This window comes from Tenebrio molitor, chromosome 5 (assembly GCF_963966145.1).
Source record: "Tenebrio molitor chromosome 5, icTenMoli1.1, whole genome shotgun sequence".
Taxonomy (NCBI): Eukaryota; Metazoa; Arthropoda; class Insecta; order Coleoptera; family Tenebrionidae; genus Tenebrio; species Tenebrio molitor.
Genome location: NC_091050.1, coordinates 25,282,450 through 25,306,269, shown reverse-complemented (window position 1 = coordinate 25,306,269; position 23,820 = coordinate 25,282,450). Strand labels below are relative to the sequence as shown.

Genomic DNA, 23,820 nt, shown 5'->3' with positions numbered 1-23,820 from the left:
AAACTGTTCGTCTGCGATCATAAGTAGTTGTTTGAGATTTATATCTCAGATTTTAATATCCGTGAACATAAAAGTCGTAATACCGTCGCGCCTATTCCGCATTTAATCCTGATGAGCAGAAATAATGTATTAAAGTTATTACAAAGATGGCCATTATCGTTCTTGCTTTATTGATAGTAATCAGATAATGCTCGTGAATAAATTTAAATTGCTGTCAAGCTCATATAATTTAACCAGAGAATCTGAAACTTGCCGGAAAAGCTCGACATTACCCGGAAGATATTTCGTAAGTTGTATAAGACACAGCACAAATTAACTCTAAAAGTACGAGAAACACTTAAAGAAATATTCCTGAGGGATTAAACTATACAGGGCAGTTCTAAGATTAGTTGGCTCTATAAAAACTTTGGTAATATGGTAGTTCCAGGCCATTCTACAAAGATCAGGCGATAAAATAAAGCCGGGAGCAAATACTGCACCATTACGCAGGCAATAAAATGTTAAATAAGTAATTAAAGCTCTACAAGAAATACTTTGAAGTTTTCGACGACTTCTACGCAACATTGTCAATGCATAATCGCGCTCCCCCATCTTTTGCTAATTGGATATCGATATTGCACTGCATAGGATAGTACGTTCGATGTGAACGTTTAAAAGGAACTACATAAATACGGCTTGATATTAGATGCAATATTAGACCTGTTCGAATCGAATTCGGTTTCGATTCCGTTGCCCGAACATTGCGCCGCTCCGACTGTAACAAGCCTTTTCATCATAATTTATTGGCCACCGGAGGATAACATTTTTATTTGTAGAGGCGCTTCATTCCGTAAATGGCCACCATATATTCCCTTGGTCGTTCTCATGACCGCGGCGAAATTCGCAAATAGTCGAAGAGATACCGTATCGTTGACAGGATAACGCTGCAAATATGCACGCGAGACACAAAAAATTTATATGTGACTGTGTACGTGCAGGATGGCGACGACCTGGTCTGATTAACTTACGTCGGCCGAGGTAATAATCATGTCTCTGGAGAATTTTACACAAACGGACGTTACCGATGCATCAACTAAATTTGGAATTTCGTTTCGTATGAGAAATAAATTTATGTGACTATGGGAGGAATACGTACGTGCACATGAATGTTCTGGTCGATGATCATCTTGCAACGCAAAAATGAGAGGTTGTACATTTTAAGAAAAACTCTTACCAAACTGAAAAATAACGACGTTTTCATTATACTCATAAAAACTTGTGTAAAATGTAATACCATGTAAAAAAAAATGTCGCTCATTAGCTATAAAAAACTAAAACGATTCGTAGCAGATCGACGCATACCAATATTGTGAATTGCTGAGAATTTTGCTCAAATTTTTAATTTCATGAATATGTCTCATGCAGACAATAAATGGGCACAGGCCATTGTTGAAATTATCTAAAAATTAAGTTTGCTCGAACTTACATACGTAATAGCGTTTAAATTTTCGCCAAAATTCAAGTAAAAGGAAAAAAAAACAAGAGAAGGACTTGGTAGATTTACAGAGTTATACTACTAGGCCTTTTAAAGAAAATAATGGGCTATTTTCGGTTTCTTGCTTATTATTCTCAAATAATACAAAAAAAGGAAAATCAAAATGATTGCTTTACTAGAAGTCGATACTCATCTGCGAGACCTAATCAAGCTTTTCAACGAACCATATTCAAGTAAAGACACAACTGCCGCGGCAGGTGAAATGTGCACCGAAAAGTTACAATTACCTTATTGGGAAACATTTTAAATTTACACCAGCAACGTTACAACCAACTGGTGCAGTTGTCGCACAACATTCATTGTTGGTACTCACTGACTGGGTTTAAATACCTGCAATCGCACCTAAACACCTATTATCATGGAGCATCGAGCTATTCCTTAGGTACTACAGCCTGACAAAAACAAAAACAGCTTGGCACATGAAATGCGCAGAAAAGGAAACGAGAGAGTGTCTGTATAACTAGGGTTGTAGATACGGTACAAAACAAATCTGCTAAACAGTCCGGACATGCCTTCCACTTCAAGGTTGAAGCATTTTATTCTGTTTTGGGTTCATCAGAACAGTTTGGCGAAGAAGAAGAAGAACCAAGAGGAAGATTGCTTACTGAGGAGAAAGAGAATATAGTTCAGCGAGAGGGCGAAGGAAGGTATCAGGAGATGTGGTCACTTCCGAGAGGAGCACTTTAGTATCTCGACCGCGAATCTCGACGAGATGTTCAGAGTTCACTACAGGGGCGGCTTGTTGTTATCTCAGATGACTAGCGTGCCAGCGGTAACATCAGAAGAGGAAAGCAGCCCCTTTATTACATTGCTGAATCATATGAAGCTATTCCATTTGCCATCCTTTTCAAAAGTTCCGGTGTATTCTTTAAAGAAGCTGCCAAGAGGACAGCTCAGTGGGCGGTACTCGGTACCGACGACAAGTTCTCATTCGGTGGAGCAGTTAGCGGACGAACGATCAGGAAGTGTCATGGTGTGAGTACCGAGAAGTCACTTCGATGGAATGATAGTGTGTAGAAAGGGAAAAGTTGAGTATTGCTTGCACTTGGACGAGAACTGTCAGCGGTTTTTCAAAGCTGTTCCCTAATGACGCTTCATAGGTGATGCTTGGTCGACTTGACTACGACTTCTCAGTCTTCTGAAGTGGGAGTTTGTCGGCGAAATGAATCGCCAATCAGTGTCAGACGAGGAAGTTATATCGGTGACGACATGTTGATAAGCGAGACAGTAGGAAATTGATACCGTTATTATTGAAAATGACGTTGGTGTGACTTCGACGAACAACGAATCGGTGGGTACCCGGCGATAAACATGGCCGATGAGAGATCGGAAGCGATTTTGAAGTGCACTAGCCCTGGTGATGGTGATGAAGAGTTCCATCCCAAGACTAGATTTTCCAGTTCAATATGTTCAGATGGGAGGCCTTGTAGGAGCCCTGAAATATTACTTGCCCACTTTCGATGTTAGAAACCGTCTGCCAGAAGAAGTTGATGGAGTTCACGGCGCACTGCGAGAATTTCTTCAATGATGTTGTAGCCGGTGAGGTAATTATCGACGTACATAGATCTTCTCGCGGAAAACCGATACTTTTCCCCTTTATTTTACGGCAACTGATAAATCGTGTACAATTCCAAAAAAGCATACGTGACAGTAGTCAACCGATAAGATGAGAACGGTTTGCAGGTGTTACAAGCAGAGGAAGATTCTTCGGGGGCCGACTGCAGTGACGCAGGGTGACGTTAGAGAGGATGGAGAAGTTTCCGACACGCAGTCGATATTAACCGATGCCGATCCATCACGAGATGGTACGACGGAGTACGACAGTTCGGCAGGAGATGGATGATTCTTCGGTTTTCCGGTGGTGTGAACCGGTCTGATCGGAGATGAACAACTCTGGATCAGGAGGTTTGAGATTATGAAGATGTTGGATCTTCATGTTTAACACATAGAAGAAGAAGTCAAGTAACTTGTGAACCATTCAGCATGTTTCCCACTTCTAGTTTATAAAGGAGAAAAAACTGGTTCAACAATTTCTCCTGATTCAATTTTAGCGTCGTCACTTGCCGAAGATATCAACAATTAGGTACAGTCTCACAAGAATGTTGGAATCTAAGTCCTGACTACGTGTCTGCCAATAATATAAATAGATAAGTATATTAAAAACGATTTGGCAGTTTATAGAAAATGTAACATTATTAGGTATCATAATCATCGTTTTAGTCCATTGTTATTTAGGTATGTACCTACGTTCCAATTAAAAACTTAAAGATGCTAGAAGTCGTAAGCATTTTTAATAAAGTCAAGTTACAAACATTCAAATACAGTTGACAATGAAAATGCACATTTCATTTTACCTTTTTATTGAGTCTGAAAATTCTTCACAAGACATGGTTCACTTTCAATTATGTGGTTAAAGTAAAGACGAACGAAATGCAAAAACGTTAATGGTGGGTAAAATAGAAAATACGAATACGTTAAATACTAGGTGAGTATAAACGGTTCTAATTACTTTTGATAGATTGGTAATACTTTAGCAATGCCAACATGAGAAAAATCGTCACAATCTTTTATGGTCACTTGGTATAAGTAAACTTAAAGGAAATGAATACTCTTTCATATTACTAGATCAGCTAGATATAACACAGGCTTTGTTGCTTAGGTTTGTTTGTGAAGTTGATTAAGTGTTCTAGAAATTATGAATAATAAAAGATGATAAATTGTTTGTGAATATCGAATAAATGATGCGCACATCGCATCACAACTATGATAAGCATGCAAAACTTGGATGGATGTACTGATATTCACTGTATAGAGAGTCCTTAATGAATTTAGCATTGTCGTTAGTTCTACATCTAAATTGCACCAGTCTAGACCACTTGAAATATTGTGCAGTGGTATGACCATTATATATTACAAGCACATTTTTGTCCAACAATATGTGTATAGCATAATTAATTGCAGACGGCTGGAAAGTTGCTTTTAATAACGTTAGGAAATAATCTCAGAAAAAAAAATTAATAAAATTACCAACAAAAACATCTTGTACCAATCATACATTTATTGTGTTTCTCGTATACCTCATTTGTGCAGTAATACAATTTAGTTGTGTTGTTAAATTAAATTTAATAACCTAAAATAATTGTTTAGTGCATTAACTTGAAGATAATTTCGTCATATTTGCTTGGATCGTCTTTAAATTCAACAAATAAAGCGATTTATTATATTTCAGCAAAGTTTATTTATTGAGTAAACATCAAACAAGCTAGTTTAATAAATAATGATCAGTCCAACTAAATATTTGTCGCAATCATCATTCCAGAAAGCAATACATAAAGTTCAATAAAAGTGTTACGAAACACTCAGAGCTTATTTTTTCAGCTTCTAATTTAACTATGTTTGCATAAGAAAATAAATATCGCTGTCACGTCTATTTAAATCTTTTTAAATAAACACATGATATTTTATTCTAAATTATTGAAAAGAATTGTACTTGATGCTAAATTTTAAATTTAATCTATGAAAAATCTTGGTTGATTAGGTGGTACGTGTCTTTAATGGCGACCATCTTATCTATAAATTAAAGGAGTTTCACGATGCGCTAGCTCAGGAAACTCAGAAACGAGTCGGTCGCGAATGTTAGTTATTCTAATTAGATTTGGGTTTGCCGGCTTGGACGTAAACACCGCAAAATATCTTGACTTTTATTAACCCTTGTTTGTATACTTTGCTTTTCTTTCTTCAACAGAATTGCACGTTGTTCTGGAGTAATGGTACGAGGAAGGGGTGCAGAAAATCGCCGCCACACCGCCATAGAGGTTCGCGATTTATTATGCAGTGCTCCAGTGATTGCCGGTTTTATTTCCACCCCTTAAAATCACATGCTCACTTATTCACCTTTGTACACCCATTTTAATCTTCGCCTTTACTTCATTAAATTATCAGAATCGCTCCGGCGGAAAACCCGCAATGATAAAAAACAGATAAAGCTCAATTTATTGCTGTTTGCGACCGAACAACGCATCGAATTCTTCGTTTCCACTGCGCCCCATTCATATTCTTTAACCCCCCTTTATTATAAACAAACCTACAAAAGTCTTTGGAATAGGAGCGCACGTAGTGCTTTCCTTTCAAGTTCTCTAACAATGCGAATTTGAGTGAACGCAATGAATACATACGGCCGTAATGTTCCGCATATCTTCTGCTGAAATTACCATTTTCGGTGTAGCAACCACTTTTCAGTTAGCACATTATAATAAAGATAAGACTGCTGCGTGGACCATTGCATTACCTAAATCATGCTAGAATGTTATGGAATTTTTTAGCAACGATTATGCAGAGGAAATGAATATTGTGATGCACGAGGATGTTGACGCCACAGCCGGGAACTCAAACCAACCACTATTAAAGGAAATTAAAGAAATAAAATTTATTTATCTATTACAAAACCGTGAAAATGAAACGAAGTAAAAGCGTCTTCAACTTTTCCACTTTCCGAAGGAAAAATGGCTAAAGTTTTTATAATCCGTCCAAAAGTGGAAGTGGAAATTATGATCCGCCTCGTCACTGCTTTATGATTCCAAGAATATAAGTTTCATATTTTTAAAGAAATATTTAAATAATGGGAAAAAGTACCTATTTGAATATCGCCTAAAACATAAAATGTAAATGTGGTTATAAAGAAATTTTTTAAAAGTACTTTTTTTCAAGTACAGTTCTTTGTAAACGGAAGTTTTACAACGAAACTCTGTTTTGTCAAAAACTTCTATACCTACTCTTTATTCCTTTATTTTTTCTTAAATAAGTAAGTAATTTGATAATAATATAATAAATTAGATAAAGTTCCACAATTTTGGGGTTATGTCAAACATTATTAAAACGAAGAATCAAACCTTCACTCTTAAATTTAGTCCGCTTCTATACATTTCAAACGATATACAGTGCGGAAACTTTAACTGGAATAAAATTCATAACTTGGACACAGGCGGTTTTTGTAAAAAAAATTCTGAAACAGGTCGATTTTTGTTTTTCCTTGCCCACATTTTGGCGCACATAGTTTTTGCATATCTGCTTTCGGAAGCTCGCAACTACCCCTAACTTTTTTTTTTTTAATGGAAGGGTATGCCAAGTGACACCTCGTTTGAAAGCCCACTTCGCAAGGAATACAACTAACTATTTATTTCCTGAATATTTTCAAAGTCTACGTGCTAAAAAAATAAATCCAATTTTATAAATTGAATTCTATTTAATGCAACAAATGCTCAAAATTGGCACCGTTTCTTTTTTGGCAAATTGCAAATCGGTAGTAACATGCATCCCTTGCGTTTTGTAATATTTCCAGTGTGATTTGCCTAATTACATCTCTACTCGTAATATGTTGCCTAAGATCTTCAATACTGTTCGGTTTTAGGCATGAAATTAAGCAAATCACACCGGAAATGTTATAAAACGTAAGGGATGCATGTTACAATCGATCTGCAATTAGCCAAGAAACAAACTGTGCCTTTTTTGAACATTTGTTGCATTTTTTTTTTATTTTTTAGCACGTAGGCTTTGAAAATATTCAAGAATCAAATAGTGCGTTTTAATCTTTGCGAAGTGGGCTTTCAAACGAGGTATCACTTGGCATAGCCTTCTATTTGGAAAAAAAAGTTGGGGGTGGTTGCAAGCTTCCGGGAGCAGATTTGCAAAAACCAAATGCGCCAAAATGTGGGCAAGAAAAACAAAATTCGACCTGTTTCGAGATTTTGTACAAATATCACCTATGTCCAAGTTACGAATAATATTCCAGTTAAAGTTTCCACACTGTATAACTAATACAATGCCTGGAACTAATTCTCCAAAATAAATCTAAATTGTCATTTTTTTTAAACACGTTTTCGGATTATTTTCACATTTTTATTTTTGTCGAACGTTTCATAGTTTACACAATGATGGCTTTTTAAGGGGCTGTTACATCCATCAAATCCAAAGTAGGGACAGAAGAAACCAGAAGCTCTTTTTACTTATGTGTTTGGAGAGTGCCCTTCTCACCTGATGAATTAAATAATGACATTGTAAATAACAAAATGTTCAATTTGTGAACCACAGTACTATTGGAGCATACCTATAAGTCAACAGCCAATATTAGTAACGGTGACTCATTTATATAGGAACTGTTCTCAAAGTAAAACCATTTTTGATCTTATTCAAACTGTTGATACTCATGTATACCTACCTATATTTGTGCCTTTATGGCAGTTCATGTTGGATGATTATAATTTTGAGCATAGATGTTTTGAAACATATGGTACAACTTAAACAAACATAGCATGTAGGTAGTAAATTATTTATACAACTATTTTTACTATTTTCGATTGTTATAGTAAATTTTGTCATGGTTTCAAACCTAAAGTGAAAATAACTATAAAGTTGCTTCGGCACTGCGCAATGTTCATAGTCATACTTATACCGAGTGACTATAAATGATTGAAGCAAAATAGTGGATTGGCAACACTGATGCAGTTGGTAGTGCAAATCTTCTCGTGCATCATCTGTCAATCATTTCTATTTAGGTTAGGTTAAGTCAAGTCACATTGGCGTTGAAACAAAGATTACAAAATAATCAACAAACTTTACTAGATATTACAAATAACTCTGTTTGATAAATTATTATCAGGACCCACGTTTCCTATTGCTTTTTCAATCGCATGCTGCAATTCTTCCAAATTTTTAATGGGATTGCGAAACACAACATTCTTTAAATATGGAAACAAAAAGAAGTCCAGTGGGGTCTTGTCGGGTGACCTACTTGGCCACAAACCTGAGCTAATTAAACGTCCTGGGAAAAACTCTTCTAAATAATTTATCGTGGCCCGTGCAGTATGTGCAGTGGCCGAGTCTTGCTGATAGTAGCCGTTTGTGTTCTATGTCGTCCAGTTGATTTAAAAATGGGTCTACAAGAAGTCTTCGTTATCTTTACGCATTAATTGTTTCGTGAAAAAATATCGGCCCAATAATTCGCCTTCGCGACATTTCAACCCATACGCCGATTTTAAGTGGGTGCAGTGGCACTTGAAATACATTAGGTGGATTGTGAGCAGACCATGTTCTGTAATTTTGTGTGTTTATGAACCCAGACAAATAGAACCATGCTTCATCGGAAAAGAAAGTGATGTCTTGCTGGTCAACATTATCAAGCAAATTGTTGTTACACCAATTACAAAACTGGATTCTTTGGAGATAATCAGGAGGGTGAAGTTGTTGGACCATTGTACATTTGTATGGGCTTATATGCAAGGATTCTTTCAGGATCTTTCGAGAGGATTCATAACAAAGTCCTAAAAAGAGGGAAAATGTAGGAAATGAGAACAGGTCATTTGTCAATGGGAACCTATTTGTTGGGATAAACGACGTATCGAAATGTGAAGATTTTCCTCGACAATTTCTTCAACATTTTGCACATCAGGTGTAGCAACAGTGGGACGACCAGTAGATTTGCCATTTCCCACATTACCAGTGCTTACAAAGCGTTCAACTACATATTCGCCCACAATATTGTGCAAAATTACAATATTCGATTTGTTCTTCGGGATAGGTTTCAACAAATTTTTCGTAAACAAACTATCTGCTGTGAATACAGCCAATGGCCATTTTCATTTTGCAATCTACTGCGAAAATAGGCCATTACAATAAATGTGTTGTGCTCTAAGTATTGTAAAAACCATTTTTTAAAATAAAGTTTGAAACTGTCAATTTAGATTTTTTTGACGTTTGTTTCAATTTTGAAAATTGCGTGTGTCATGCCAACGATGTTGCCAACTAAAGATTTCAAATGTGTTATCAACATAACAAAATAATTTTCAATCATTCAATTATTTTGAAATGTCATAATAACAAAATAGAGTAGTAAAAACGAAGAAATTATAAAATCGTACAAAAATTATCCTTACACACTCGGGTGTATTAGCTATTACTCACTCGGATTATTATGCCTCGTGCCTTATAAACTTATACAGTCATACAGTCGCTCGTTGAATAATACACATAATATTATTTTCATTAAGTTAAAACATGTAATAAATAAGCTGTATAAAATGACGCTAACAGGAAATTTTTAAACTATGAGGAACAGTGTACAATAATAATTATTATAGATTTAAAAAAGAAATAAATGAAATAATAGACACATCTATGAATTTTATTTTTATTACAGCTTTAACTGACATTTTAAAGTGTTAAATTTTTAATTAAATATTTTTTGTGGTTTGATTTCGTTTTTTCAATTTAATCTTTAACAATACGTTTTTAAATTATTTTGTTGCAGCTATCTGTATTCAAAGCAGTAAGTTAACTCCCCGTTTTTGCATATACAATTTAACGCCAGTGCACATGTTAAAAATGCATCTCTGAAAAACATTCATATTTCCTTGCGGTTGACGTAAATAATTAAAATCTATCATTTTCTCATTTCCATCACGTTATAAAGCACTTTTGTAATATTAAAAAAGAAATTTTCTTCGGAAAAGCATACAATAATGTTTATGTAAACAAAAGCTGTTGTTCAAACGTAACTTGTTTAATAAAGTTATAGCATCATTTTCTTACTATCCCCCATTTTAATTTGTAACCTGTGTAAAAAGTGTGACTGTCAAATTCTTTTATGAAGTTTTGTTTTATTAGTTACATTTAACGTATTGATTTGAACGTGTAAAAACTCAAAACGACATGTAGGAAAAGCCGGATTGCTGTTAGTCCTGGTAGCTGCACGTCATAAAAAACATTTTAATAATTTTTCAGTTCTTCACATCTCACTAAATTTCAGAGATAAATGGCTGTTCACGAACTTTTTACTAACCTTTTAATTAATGTACCCAGACAATTTGGATGGAGTCTATGTATAAACCGTATAAAAAGTTGCATTCAAAAAGTTTAGCAAATGAATTACGGAGTCAGCGCACGTGTTTTGGCGTGAACCTATTAACGATTAGTCGAGTTGTCGAAGAATAATAATAATATTCGCTACTTGAAATTCCACTCGCTATGATACTTCCAATTAATACAGTATTTGTAGGCGACGATGAAGTTGTTAAGTTGTGGAAAATCCAACTGGACTACATTCACTGTAGATGTTCAAAAAATTATAACCATTGTTTTCTTCATTTGCATGATACAATAATAATGCTTTATTTGCTCTAGGGGTTTTCGGATTCCTGCTTATAATTCCACCTAAAATTAAAAATAACAATTCTAAAAACAATTACATTTTTAACTTACCCGACCAAAGGTAGGTAAGTTATTGTGATCGGTCCAAAATTTCGAATTGCTAATTTCATCAGATCTTTACGTTTTGAGGTCCCCTAAACACGTTAATGAAGTTTTTAGAATGATGTCTGTCTGTGCGTCTGTCTGTGCGTCTGTCTGTGCGTCTGTCTCTTCGTCTGTCTGTGCGTCTGTCTGTCCCACTTTTCGTTCTCCCACGATTAGTCACAAACGCTTTGACCGATTGCTTTCAAATTTGACCAGCACAAACTTACCCATGGTCTCTCGAGTTGAAAAGCTTTTGGTGTCAATCGGACCACGGGGGGTGGAAGAGGGTGGGGGTAGGTAGAAAAAATAATAAGAGAACATGGAAATTTGACTTTACCGTTTGAAAGGGAATCTGTTTTTATGTCGAAAACGATGTTTACCATTTGCGGATTTTTCCAATATGGCGGACTTATAAGGTTATTTACGTCTTCATAGATCGACGGCGATAACTGCTGAAACTTTTAACAAAATAATCTCGGATCTTGCCATTGGAAATAACTCTGTAATAGTGACCACCGAATAGAGTTTGATGTCCATCCGACTACGAGGGGTGGAAGAGGGTGGGGGTTGCTCGAAAAAATAATGAGGTGACATGAAAATTTGACATTACCAGTTGAAAGGGCATGTGTTTTTATGTTGGAAATGATATGTACTATTTGCGAGAATGTCCAATATGGCGGCTTATAGTTCAGCGGTAATAATTTTAACAGAAAATTAGGTAGGTATCTCGGGTCAATTCAGCTTGGTTTAAATTGATGTCGGGTAAGTTACTAGGCCGGAGGCCGGGTCTTCGCCTCGGCTCCATCCCAATTTTTCTTTCTAACCCCCCCCCCCCCCTTCATTTTTCCCTTCGGTTCCTCCTTTTCCATATCCCTTTCATCCTTCCTATCTCCCTTCCGTCTTCATTCAATATCTCTCCCCTCTCTCATTTCGCTACATCCATTCTCTATGATCTATGTGCTCAATTGTCTTTTCTCTCTCTCCGCATAGCACCTTCTTTCCTCTCCTTCCGTCCAATACCTGTTTTCTCTTTCCTCAGTCCCACATCTATATCTCGCCATCATTTTTCTTTTTTTGCACTCGCTCTCCCCAGGTAGGTACTCCGGAATTTCCTCTGTCATACACCTCTCATACTCACTAGTGTAGCGGGATTCTTTAATTCTCTCCCTTCTTTCTTGCTTGTCTGTCTCTTTGTCCCTTTCACTCAGCTCTACATTCATGCATCTTCCTTTTGCTCTTAATCTTCCACTTCTTCACTGGCATATCCGTTTCTCTCTCTCCTTCGTCGCCGTGTTCTTTTTCTTTTTTCAACAGCATTCCGTTAGTATCCCCTCCGTTCATTTTATCTTCAAACTTTGCCGCTCTCTTTCCCGCTTTCACCCTCAACCTATTCTTCTTACACTCTTCCCTCACTATGTAACCTGGCTTTTCTCTGTCCACTCCTAGCAACTCTCTCAAATATTTTGCTTGCACTTCCTCTACCTCTTCTTGTTCCTTCCATCCCCAGATCTCAGCCCTGTACATCAATATAGTCTCCTATAGTCACCTCCCCACTTTCTCTCTCCTATTTCCCAAACACATCCCACAACCTTATTTGCTTTCCTCACTATCTCTCTGATTTACATAATTATAATCATTAAGATGACATGACAATTATTAATAATATTTTTACCAATAAATTTTTTGTTTTTTGTTCGAGACTGTCAGAATTTAAGAATTTTCTCTTGTGTGAACGGATTTTGATAAATTTGACAACTTGTCAAAACGAAACGTCAAGCTAATTCTAAAGATTTTCAGCGATTTCGAGCCTTTGGGGGGGCTCGTCGAACAAAAAAACGTTGTATTCAACTCGTTCTTGTGTAATTTGGGCTTTTTTTGGCATGAGTGGGCCAGTTTAAAACTCTCGTTTCACTCGAGTTTTAAACTGGCCCACTCATGCCAAAAAAAGCTCAAATTACACACGAACTCGTTAAATAAACTACTATTAATACTACATATTAATAATGCCAGCTAATCACAATTAGATACGAGCTTTCGATATCAAGCTAGATATGTATTTAGAAATATTTATGTATGATGCTAAATCTTTATTACCCGTATCAATTTATGGGTAATATTAACGGGCAATTTATTCAGGTGTTACCAAAATCTTAGAGGCAGCATCAATAGTTTCTTTGATGAATTTATATTTTGCTTATTCTTATTTTCGATATGATCATTGACCGCACAAGTGATTGCAATTTGGAATCTGCATGTTATACATTGTATTCTTCAATGTAGTCATCTAGATCAAGTTGGTTTTTCCTTAACGTGCTCGATATTGAAATCATTACAGGTTCGGCGGTACGTAATCTGCACAACATCTTTTTGCACAAGCTCATTGCAGCCTTGGAAAATCGTTACTTCTTAGGTAATGACTGATGAGCACGTTGAGTTGCTGGATAATTTTATTTATCAAAGAAACATGTCACAGCATAAGTGAAATCTGAAATCATCACCTTTCTTTCTCTGACTCACACTCGAAAACTTGTTATCATTTTATCGAGTCCGGAATGTACCTTAGTATTAGTTTAGTTCTTAGTACTTCACAAAGAACACACTACCTTTTGATTTAGCTATCTTAAGACGTTCCTCACTAGATCAACTTTACATAAATAGTGGTACGTGTAGAGTTTCGTTAGCAGAGAATCGGTTATGTACATTTCGGCTTTAATTCTTTAAAAATAATAAGCAATTCTTTTAAAAGTCAGCTACAAATTATAGATACTCCCGGTAAGGAACCAGATATTTCAGAAAACTCAACTATTAGCGGGAACCGTTTATTAGCTAAACTAATTTACGGTCACCCTGACCCTTGTCACCTCACGTGCATGTAGACTTACGTAATCTTTCGTCAACAGCCACCCTCTTTCTCCTCCAAAGATGGAGTTCGTAGGGCAAAGTTTCTTTGATTCGGGGTAGCGTACAGTGAATTTTCGTAAATCGTAACTTCCAGGTATGGCTAATCATATTAAATTGGAATTCCACGGGTATTACGTGTGCTGCATCGTCAACGTGTATGCTCATACTACGTACTATTATCTCCAATTAGGTTTGCATTTGTTTTAGGAGCACTCCTAATTAAAGCATCCATCATACCGGTCGGTTCACGTGTATGTGTGTATTGCAAATTTGTAAGGTCTCTGCACACGATGAATACTACTATGGGGGATTAATAGACAGATGCCGACCAATAGTACGGCAACACAATTATCCGTGTAACGTATACGAAAGAGAGAGATGGTCAGCATTTCATCTCGGCAGGACGAAATCCGATTTAGCAGCAGTGCTAGCCCAGTAAATACAGTAGATTAGCTTGATTAGTTCTAGAGTTCGCCGCGAATGGCGCTTTACTCTCTCCAGCACCGCAGGCAGAAATACAATTTGAATGTCGAAACATCCAACTTTATCCAGAATGCGTTCGTGTTTGTAGCACCAGACAATTCACGGGACAATTACAATGTTGATTTTTTGATAAAAATAATTTCACAAAATGTTTGCCTTCCGAATTTCAGAGCGCAATTATTTGATCCCCATAAAGTCAACAGTGTGAAATTATTGAGTAAATTCAATCAGGATTTCTCTCGATTGTCCAACAATAATAAACTTAATTCAATTTTCTCTTCTTCCTGGAAATGGACCGAAAACACTGACTCGGAACTTTTCAGATTCAACCAAAGTTACGTTCTTAAAAAAATTGTGCCATTTTAATGGCAATAACAGATAAAATCATAGAAAACAGAAGTATGAAATATAATGTCACGTTTCTTTCTTTTAGTCACATTTGATATTTCAATTTTTCATTAACTACTAACAGACATCAATAAAATCCATTAGTCTGCATGAACAAGTATCATTTTCTTTTATCAATTTGTTGGAATTTGTTCTTGACATAGTGGAAAGATGGATCTCTCGATTCACGATTTTGAAAAAGTTTTTACAAATTCCGATTTTGCATTATATGTAGAAGACGTAATAGACATTTTTTTTCGCCCAGTTGTCGACCTCAACTGCGTTTCGGCCTTCAATCTCTGGACTCAAAAAGAGTCATTTATCAAGAAATGGTCATATCATTTAGGTACTAATAATAATGTATGTTACATTTGATAGGATATAAATAAAATATTACGCAAAACTACACCTTCATGTTACCTTTAAATTAAACACTGGACATACCAGAACAAGTAAATATTGTCTTGATCTGTCATCAGTCACAGTGAAATTTACAGCAGAGGTGTGGCTTTTCTGTAGGTAGCCCAACAAACTTTTTTTTAAGGTAGCTGTCCAATGGACACTATAAATGTTAACAGCAAATTCTCATTGAATTATACAACTGATCTGTCGGGCAAAATTCTGCTCTAACGTGAACGCCAACAAGCAATAAACCTCTTTGAAAGCAAATGTTAAAATATGACAGTTCTACTCTAATTTTACGAACCGGAAGTTCAAACGACGACATGTCTTAACAAAAACAAAATATAGGTAATACTACCAGACTATTAAATGAACACCCGATAGGTTTCAATGGTTTTATTATTTTTACTTACTTACTTATTATCTTTACTTTATTGTATGTAGTAAATAGTAGAAACCAATGCCAGACAGTGCATCTGGTTCCTAAAAATAGACAAAAAATAAGTACTTTATTTCTAAGAGCTAGACTTCTGTTTGTGTTGTGCCAGTTGTAAATACGAAATCGGAAAATGTTTTACTACCGAAAAGTTTTCAATGAGTTAGTTGTAACGAATCAAGTCTCTTACTCTAGTGTTTGCTCCATCTGTGGGGACACTATACTATGATTGAAACTTCATTGTTGAAAAGTTCATTTTCAATTTACATATTTACTGCTTATTCTTTTATTTAAGTCAGTCACTAAAGTGGTTACGCCACATACCATTTCTTCCATATTTGCTGCATTACTCGATCTTCCAATATACGAGTAGAGGTCTTTCAACCTCTCATGGGTTGTGAGTCATGTCTGTGCAAACGACGGATATCGGTCTTAAGTAGGCGCTACAAACCGATCGGAAAACATCGTGATTCGTTACGTCTCTAATTAGATAGTGTTCTGTGATGTTCCTCCACGTGCTATCAAGTTTGCTACTTTATTACGTGTTCGGTGACTTTTTATTCCATTCGTAATTTAATTCCATTGAAATTTAAGGCATGGCTAAAATAGTCAACGTTTTCAGTTTTCATTTACAGATTCTTCGCTGGTTTATCGCTCCGCCTTCGCGCAGATATTTTCAAGGTCAAAACCCATGAGGGATTGAAAGACCACTACCACCAGTACCACCTGTTTGTATAATTACTAGTAGCTGAATGAGACACTCTGCATTCATTCCCTAATGTCCATTGCATTCCCAGAGGTAATTAGTCTATGACTGCAGTAGGTAGGCGACGTTCCCTTCATACTTTTTACGTTACTGTCTATTGAGTGAGGTTGTGACAGTTATCAAGACACTGTATGTGGCATTCCTTACTGTTAGCTGGACAAAGAGTTAAAACGAATTATGTAACTATTAAACTATTAGTAGTTGAGTTAGTTGTTTGAAGTGGTTACTTAGCTAATTATACTGTCCACAATGAGTGTAACTGTAGTACTGGTACGGCGAAGGCTGGTGTTTCAGCTAATTTTTAACGTATACAACATACTCGTAGTACGCTACTACTGCGAATTGATGATGTGCCTCAATTGCAAACCACATTAAAAAATATAATATCTTTTAAAATACATATTTACAAGAACCCAAAAACTTTCCTGTATAAACCTGAAATTAAAAATGTGTAATTAGTAAAATTACTATAATTGTAGTAGCTTTCGGTAGGAAAAAAAATTCATTTATAACATGAAGTAAAATTATAGTAAAATTTAAGCGAATAAGTCAGAAACACGTGTAAGGATTTGGGGATTAAAATGATTGATAGTAATGCTGTGTGTTATAAAAATAGTTTATTAGAACAGGAATGTTATTTTGGAAATATTAAACTTATAGGTAATAATATGAATTTGTACCCTAAATCACCATCCATTTAATTTTAAATTGTATTTATTTCTATTATTAGGTGTGCGCGTCATAATCAACAAGTGTACAAGTCATAAATTGAATTATTTTGAAACTAATATGGCCTATGTTATGACATTAATGCGCGAAGCAGCTGTTACCATAAAATCAAAAGATTCGAGAAATTTGAATATTAATATCTAAAATTAAAATCGGTTTTTTACTGATTACATTTTTTGTAAATTTTTTAATAATTCAAATCACATATTTTTATCATTTAGTATTCCTCTGAACGCTGGATGCTTCCTTGTTGACAAAAACATTACATTTAAGTTTTTAACAGATTTTAATAATCTATTTTGAATGCGTCGTATATCATGCGATTTTCAAAAATTTTGTAACGAATGAATTTTAAACGCTGCTTTCATATGCCAGATTTTGTATTCAAATATCACTCATTTCCAAAACCACGGCGTACTGAATATTTCATAAATTATTCTATCCATTCATTGTATTATTCGTGTATTAAAGTGTAAAATATCTTGCTACTATTTGACAGTTAAATTGGATGTAGTATAATTATCAGCCGCACTATATTTTAATATTATCAAGGAATATGGTTCAATCTAATGAAACAATATCTTACAAAATGTTAGTCAATGTTAGTAACTGTTTAGAGCTTACAAGGACAGGTTGCCAGATGTACGACGGCTTTTTGAACAAAAAAAAAAAAGTCAGGGTGGTTGCCCCGACTGCCTATATCACCACCCTGAAATGAAATGCCCGAATGTTGGACGCTCGCCAGTCCGGGTTCGAATCTTTTTGCGGGAGTTTTTTTTTTATTACTGAAAGGAAAAAAAATGATTACTGTAACCTTCTTTGTTATTTTTTTTGTTTTTTAATTAAATTTTGTAAACTAAATTAGGTTTTTTTCTCGTAAATTTACGAGCGTTACGGCGTTTCCTTTCAGGGTGGTGATACGGGCTGTCGGAGCAACCACCCTGATTTTTTTTTTCAAAAAGCCGTCCTATGAAGCCGTCATACATCTGGCGACCTCTCCTGGTTAAACTAATATATTTTATTAAAATGCTTTCAACAATGCTAACACTCATTTAAATCAAATACATATTGAGTACGTACATACAATAAAATTAAAATAAATTTATAATTAAAATAAATTTTACATAAAAAACACTGATTATTAAATTTTGATGCCTGATAGAAATGACACAAAGCAATTGAAAGATAAATAAAATAAAAGTTATTTCACAAATATGTAATCGCCAAATGGGGGGTAGCTGTCTTTTCGTTTTAAATAATTTTCCAATCGAAACCAGTTAATTGCAAATTCTTTTATAAATTTTATAGATAATAAATGTCATTATCATTATTACAAAAGATTTACTAATACTGATAAGCAAAAAGTAACACGTTTTAAAATTAATCTTTGTTTTTAAAATGAATACCTACGTACTAGAAACTAGGCAGACCATCAGCGACGATACGAATAACTCAGCACACTGCAGTTTTTGCTGAACCCTTTTCATTCAAAGCGTACTAATTTGGAATGCAATATTGTTTGGTCACATTTCCCTTTTGTTTATGGAAACTTCGACATTGTAGATAATGGTGAGTGTTTGTTTTATAATTAATTAAGGTCTTTAACGTGCAATGATTTTATACCCAACATATTCGTATTACTGTACTGAGACGTAGTTAACATTACCAACACTTGCATTGTTTCCGTGATCCTTCAAATTACTCCAGTTGGTTTTATAAAATATGATTATTATTTTAGACAGTTGACTAATTTACCTATTTTTCCGTATAACTTATATACCTTTCGCTAACATTAATCATCTTACTACGCGAACTAAACAAAATAATTGGAATATTAAAAAACATTGTGAACGCCGTGCGTACTGTATACTTTTTCATTTATTTTCTTTGTTATCACAGTTTTACGTATTGCTTACATTAAACGCAATATAGTTTAATAAATTCTGGTGACTTTGATGTCATGTTCCAACGAGAAAATCATTTTATTAATAAAAGATTACACGAACCAAGATATTTAAATGTGAAATGAATGCCAGCTGTCAATAACGTCAATAAAACAAACCGAAATAGATACAATTCACATTCTTGAAAATTTCATGTAAAATTTTGTATTGCCAACTGAAACAGTTATTGTTGCTCATTCTGTATATTTACTATGAGGGTTAAATAAAATGTTTGTTTACGCATTTTTAAAAAATTCCTTAACAACCAACAACTTTGCAAGCTTTTATTTTTAAAATTTAAATTGTGCCAAATTATAGCACATTTTCCATAATTAAAAATGTAATGTTTTGAAATGTATAAAATATTTCGAACAAAATTTGATTTTTATTTTAAATAAAGGAAAGAAGCTCTTCTAGACCAGTTGGATGGTGCTAATAATATATTTTTAATGGTATCCAAGGAACAGTCCCATTTACGATTACCTATTTGCTAAGGTTAATATGTAATTTTTTTTGCCTATATCTCTCTCTTTCGATTTTCATAAATACTAAATTCTGCATTAGAAGTCTTTTTTCTTGTTGAAAATGTTTCCTAGATAAATTATCGTAAACAATGTAATTGTGTCACTAACCATTATCCAAACTTTTACTATAAAAATATTGTTAACGATTGGTGGAATTAATTAACTAATATTTCGATTATTTTACAAAAATGTCCAACATATTTTAAGAACTAGAACAGAAGCCTGATAAAACCAGATCATAATTCTCTTCAAGAATATTGCATTCACCTCCCTATTTCTCCTCTCGAGCGAAGTTGCTCCTATTTCAAATTTTAATTGTCAGTATGTTAGTTCCAAAAAATACAATTGTCAAAAACTGAAACCAGTGGCTCGGTTTCACAATCATCGACAATAACCGTATCACTTGTTTTATTTAGCTGAAAATGAAATCGGTATTGGTTCAAATTGGACCTAGTGAATTTATGGTTTTTATGGATTATGGGTACATGGTACATACACTGTAACCAAATTCGATACGTATCGCCACAAATCTCTCAATTAATTATTATTTACAGGGATTTACGCTCTTTGTTGGCTTGATCTGATTATACCAAAGTATTGAAGATTTATTCTCCACCTACAGTCTTTTACAAAGTAGCAAATTGCTTGTTCGATACACCTGATTTATGAAATATGTATGAATCATTATAAAGCTTTCGCCGACGCTTATTTTGAATTGGATCCACTCGAACTTTTGCGCGTCAAACAGCTTGCGCTAATTGTTTCCTTAAATCGAATTACAAAAGAGGCCATTACGTTCGTGAAAAATAAATTTATTCAGAAATTTTATACAAACACGTATTTAAGTGTAAAACAAGGTTGGCTTCATTAGGCCGGGTAAATTTAACGGTTTATATTTAGGATGAGTGGTTTTCAAGCAGTTCCTGCGGTCGACAGGGGAATGAAGATATGGGAGATAATTAAGGGTCAGCGGAAATGCTAATAGATAGAGTCCTGAAGGATGATATTAGCAGTTTAACAAATGATTGTCAGGTGATTTGTATTCCGGGCGGATGGCGGCGCTCGATTGATCACGGTCAGCGATTGTCGCCGCCCGAGGTGAGACCCAGGGGCGCCGCCGGTTGCAGGCGGCGTGGCATGGGCATAGGCAACTGCAGCAACAATGCCATATTTCACGGTGACCGATGATGTTCAGCAGGATGACAACTTAGTACAGCATTATTGAATTTCCTAACAAATGGCCCAAGTTACGAAAGTTGGCTAAAAAATTCCCCATGACATATTTTCGTTTAGATTTCTGGTCACGTCGTCGAGTATAGGAACGAAATGAAAATTAAGAATCATTATTCTTTTCAGCTTTGTCGGCCGGTTCCTTAATACCTTGCTCCTTCTTAAAACATTCGCGGAGGGGAATAAAAATGCATGACGACAAGGCGCTAGCGTCTCCGTCTTGTTATTGGGCATCGCATCTGCGACTCGCTCGCCGCCTACTTGACTGGAATGAGAATGAGCAACCTGTGCGGCCCTCTTCATGCCTCATCGCCGTCGCCCGACGACATCGATCCCCGACGACACGCGTTCCGACGCTCCCTAAGCCTAACGGCACGTCGAAGGTAAGGTCTCATATGCACCAGGAAAACCTTTACCAAATCACGCCCTCCGAATTTCACTTCAACATTCCCAGGAAATCGCAACTGTCAGGACCGACTCGCAACACGGGATAACCTAATTTCGACCTAAAAACTTCTTTCTTTCTCGACTCTCTTCGCGCAACAGGGTGGACAAATTGCACTGACGCATACTCCCATTTCTACCAAAGAAACAGCAGTCAAGTGTCAGCAGATTAACTCTTTGTCGGTTTCGTGTGTCTGTGAAACACATCCTGTTAAATAAAGAATTGTGTAGATAGATACCAGAGCTTCTCCGAAACCTAAAAATTTATAAGCAATTTTTGTAGTTGTATACATGAGAGCGTATTGTGTTACACCCCGACATATATCACTCAAACATTCTAATTCAACGAACAATACATTTTAAATGAAGTTTGATGGACCACTTGGTGTTCACTACAATGACCCTTAATTGTTACCCTACACTGAATACACTTTAAGCTGACTCGCGTTTCGACAACAAAGCTGTCATCATCAGGACGACGATGGAGTTTTTATCGTCGCTCTAATTATGATAGCTTTGCAGTCGAAACGTAGGGGAAATAATTATGTGCCATAAGACATTTTTCTGCTTTTTCTCATCGAAAGAGACGATCAAATAAGACAAGTTTCTTAGTTTCGAGGAATAGGACTGGAGGAATGAATGACAACTAGTTGCGTTCAAAGAGCTCGATTTAGCTTTTGCTGGACGTTGTTATTTAGGTTTAGCCTTTGAGATTATGGTTACAAAAACAAGCAAAAGTAGATCCCTTCTAATTTTTGTCAGCAATCTGAATGCAGTACAATATCTAGACTGCAAGATTCTTACAATGTGTAGTAGTTTCCTGCATAAATTTGTTGACTAAGGCCCGGTTGTATATAACAATGTCAAGATCGTTGTTAAAGTTAACATAATGTCAAGCGATCTGATTGGAGGATGTTTAACATTGAATTTGAATCAACCAATCAAATGGGTCGATTTCCGACTTGACGCGTTGTTAGCTAACACGATGTTAACTAAGCTTTATACAATCGGGCCTAAGGCTTTTTTCAGGCTTCGGCGTCAAGATATACAGGGTGTATCTAAAATGTGTATGTTAATTTATTACGTAGCACAGCTTGTTAAATGAGACGTTTTTTCTATTTGAATTTTTTATGCAAAACGTTACAAATTGATTTAAAATTTCAAAAAATTAGTCATCAAAATGTATCCTCGCCTACGGATAAGGACGAAAATTTTCTGTTGTGACAGAAACGGAGCCTTGTCAGGTTGTACCAAAAACTGTTCTGTAGCTTTAAGTTAAAAAAAAAACTCTCAGAAAGTGAAAATCAAAAAGGGCAGCAACGCAATCGGTAACTAAAAATACCGTATGTAGTTTGTCATGGTTACATTTTTGTTTCTCTCAATTGTTGGTTCAAACGCCTAATAAATAACATTCACACTGGGAAAATGCATGGTGTATGTCCTTGCAGCTAAATACGGCGTAATTGGAATATGATTCTGTTGGGCAAATAAATGATTATTATTATTATTATTATTTTCTGCAGCACCAAGAGCTGCGGTAAAACTTATTTTGAAAACAATTTGAAAACTGTCATTGACATTTATTTTATAAAGGTGTTTTTTTTTTCGTCGCTATAAAATGTATATTAGCAATGTTGCCGCATTTGAAAATTACTCCCCCACACCATATTTCATCATATTTACACTGACGAATAAACGGATTTCAAACATATTCGTGAGAGGAATTTTTGGATATCTGTTGAGGGCACCTTTCAAAGTACATATAATTATGTTCCCACATCAATAACAAGATCATTTAGTTTTACAGGTAGTTTAGTTGTAACTTCCAAAAGCTCTTGCGCGTTAACGAAAGGCCACAAGCAAAAGAAAAAATTCTTTATGTTCCGTGTTTACTCTAAATTGTGTACCTTCTTTGATGTCCGTCCTTTTTGACACACCCGATATATTTAACGAGAAGTCGTGCAACCAGGCATAAGCGTATTAAGTCGGTACTTTCATTTCAGACATATTTCCGGTGGTGTACCCTGAGAAATTAAGATTCATCAAAGTTCCATTTTATGTCTAATATTTTTAATTTATGTGAGTTATCTACTGTCGCGAGCAAAAAATTCTGGTGGTCAATGTCATTTCAAAATTTAGTTAGATTGTCACAAACTAAACATTTTTCCCTGCTTGATTATGCCCATGTTAACAAAGTGTCAAAAAAATGACAAAAAAATGACAATTAATGTCATACAACATGATGATAGGTTATGATATTTACGACCGTTTTACAACAGAGCATTTTCCATTATGTCAAAGCCTGATTTTGACGACCAGTTTTTTTTGCTCGCGACAGTACTATATTTTTTGTAGAAGTTTTTTATAAATAAATAAAATATAATCGTTTATTGCTTATGGTGTCATAACATTCTCTAAGATTTTCAAGTATAATAAAAATTCCTCAAAGGCAAGTGTCGTTTCTGTTGAATGTAAAATATTAACAAGTTGTTTGATTGGTTGTAAGGAAAAATTCAAAAATTGGAACTGGTTTACAAAATGGTTGATGATGGCTACGCATCAGAAATACCGTGAGATTGGAAAAAAATTAGAGTAGGCGCTGACCAAACATTTCAGTTGGCAATTTGTGAGATTTCAATTAACAGATGTCAGTCTTAAAAGTTAGGTTAGTGATTTTGAGAATGTTGAAATCTTGATTTTCATAAAGAATTTTTTGTGATCTGTCGGTTGCAATAGCTATTTACAATCGAGTGTAG

General features: G+C 35.3%; 1 long non-coding RNA gene across 1 annotated transcript; it reads left to right on the top strand.

Moving 5' to 3' along the window:
- Nucleotides 1-18,357: 18,357 nt before the first annotated feature.
- Nucleotides 18,358-21,460, top strand: LOC138130129 (uncharacterized). Its single transcript, XR_011159505.1, has 3 exons — nucleotides 18,358-18,492; nucleotides 20,747-21,003; nucleotides 21,075-21,460. It is a non-coding gene; the product is annotated as an uncharacterized lncRNA (long non-coding RNA).
- Nucleotides 21,461-23,820: the final 2,360 nt, after the last annotated feature.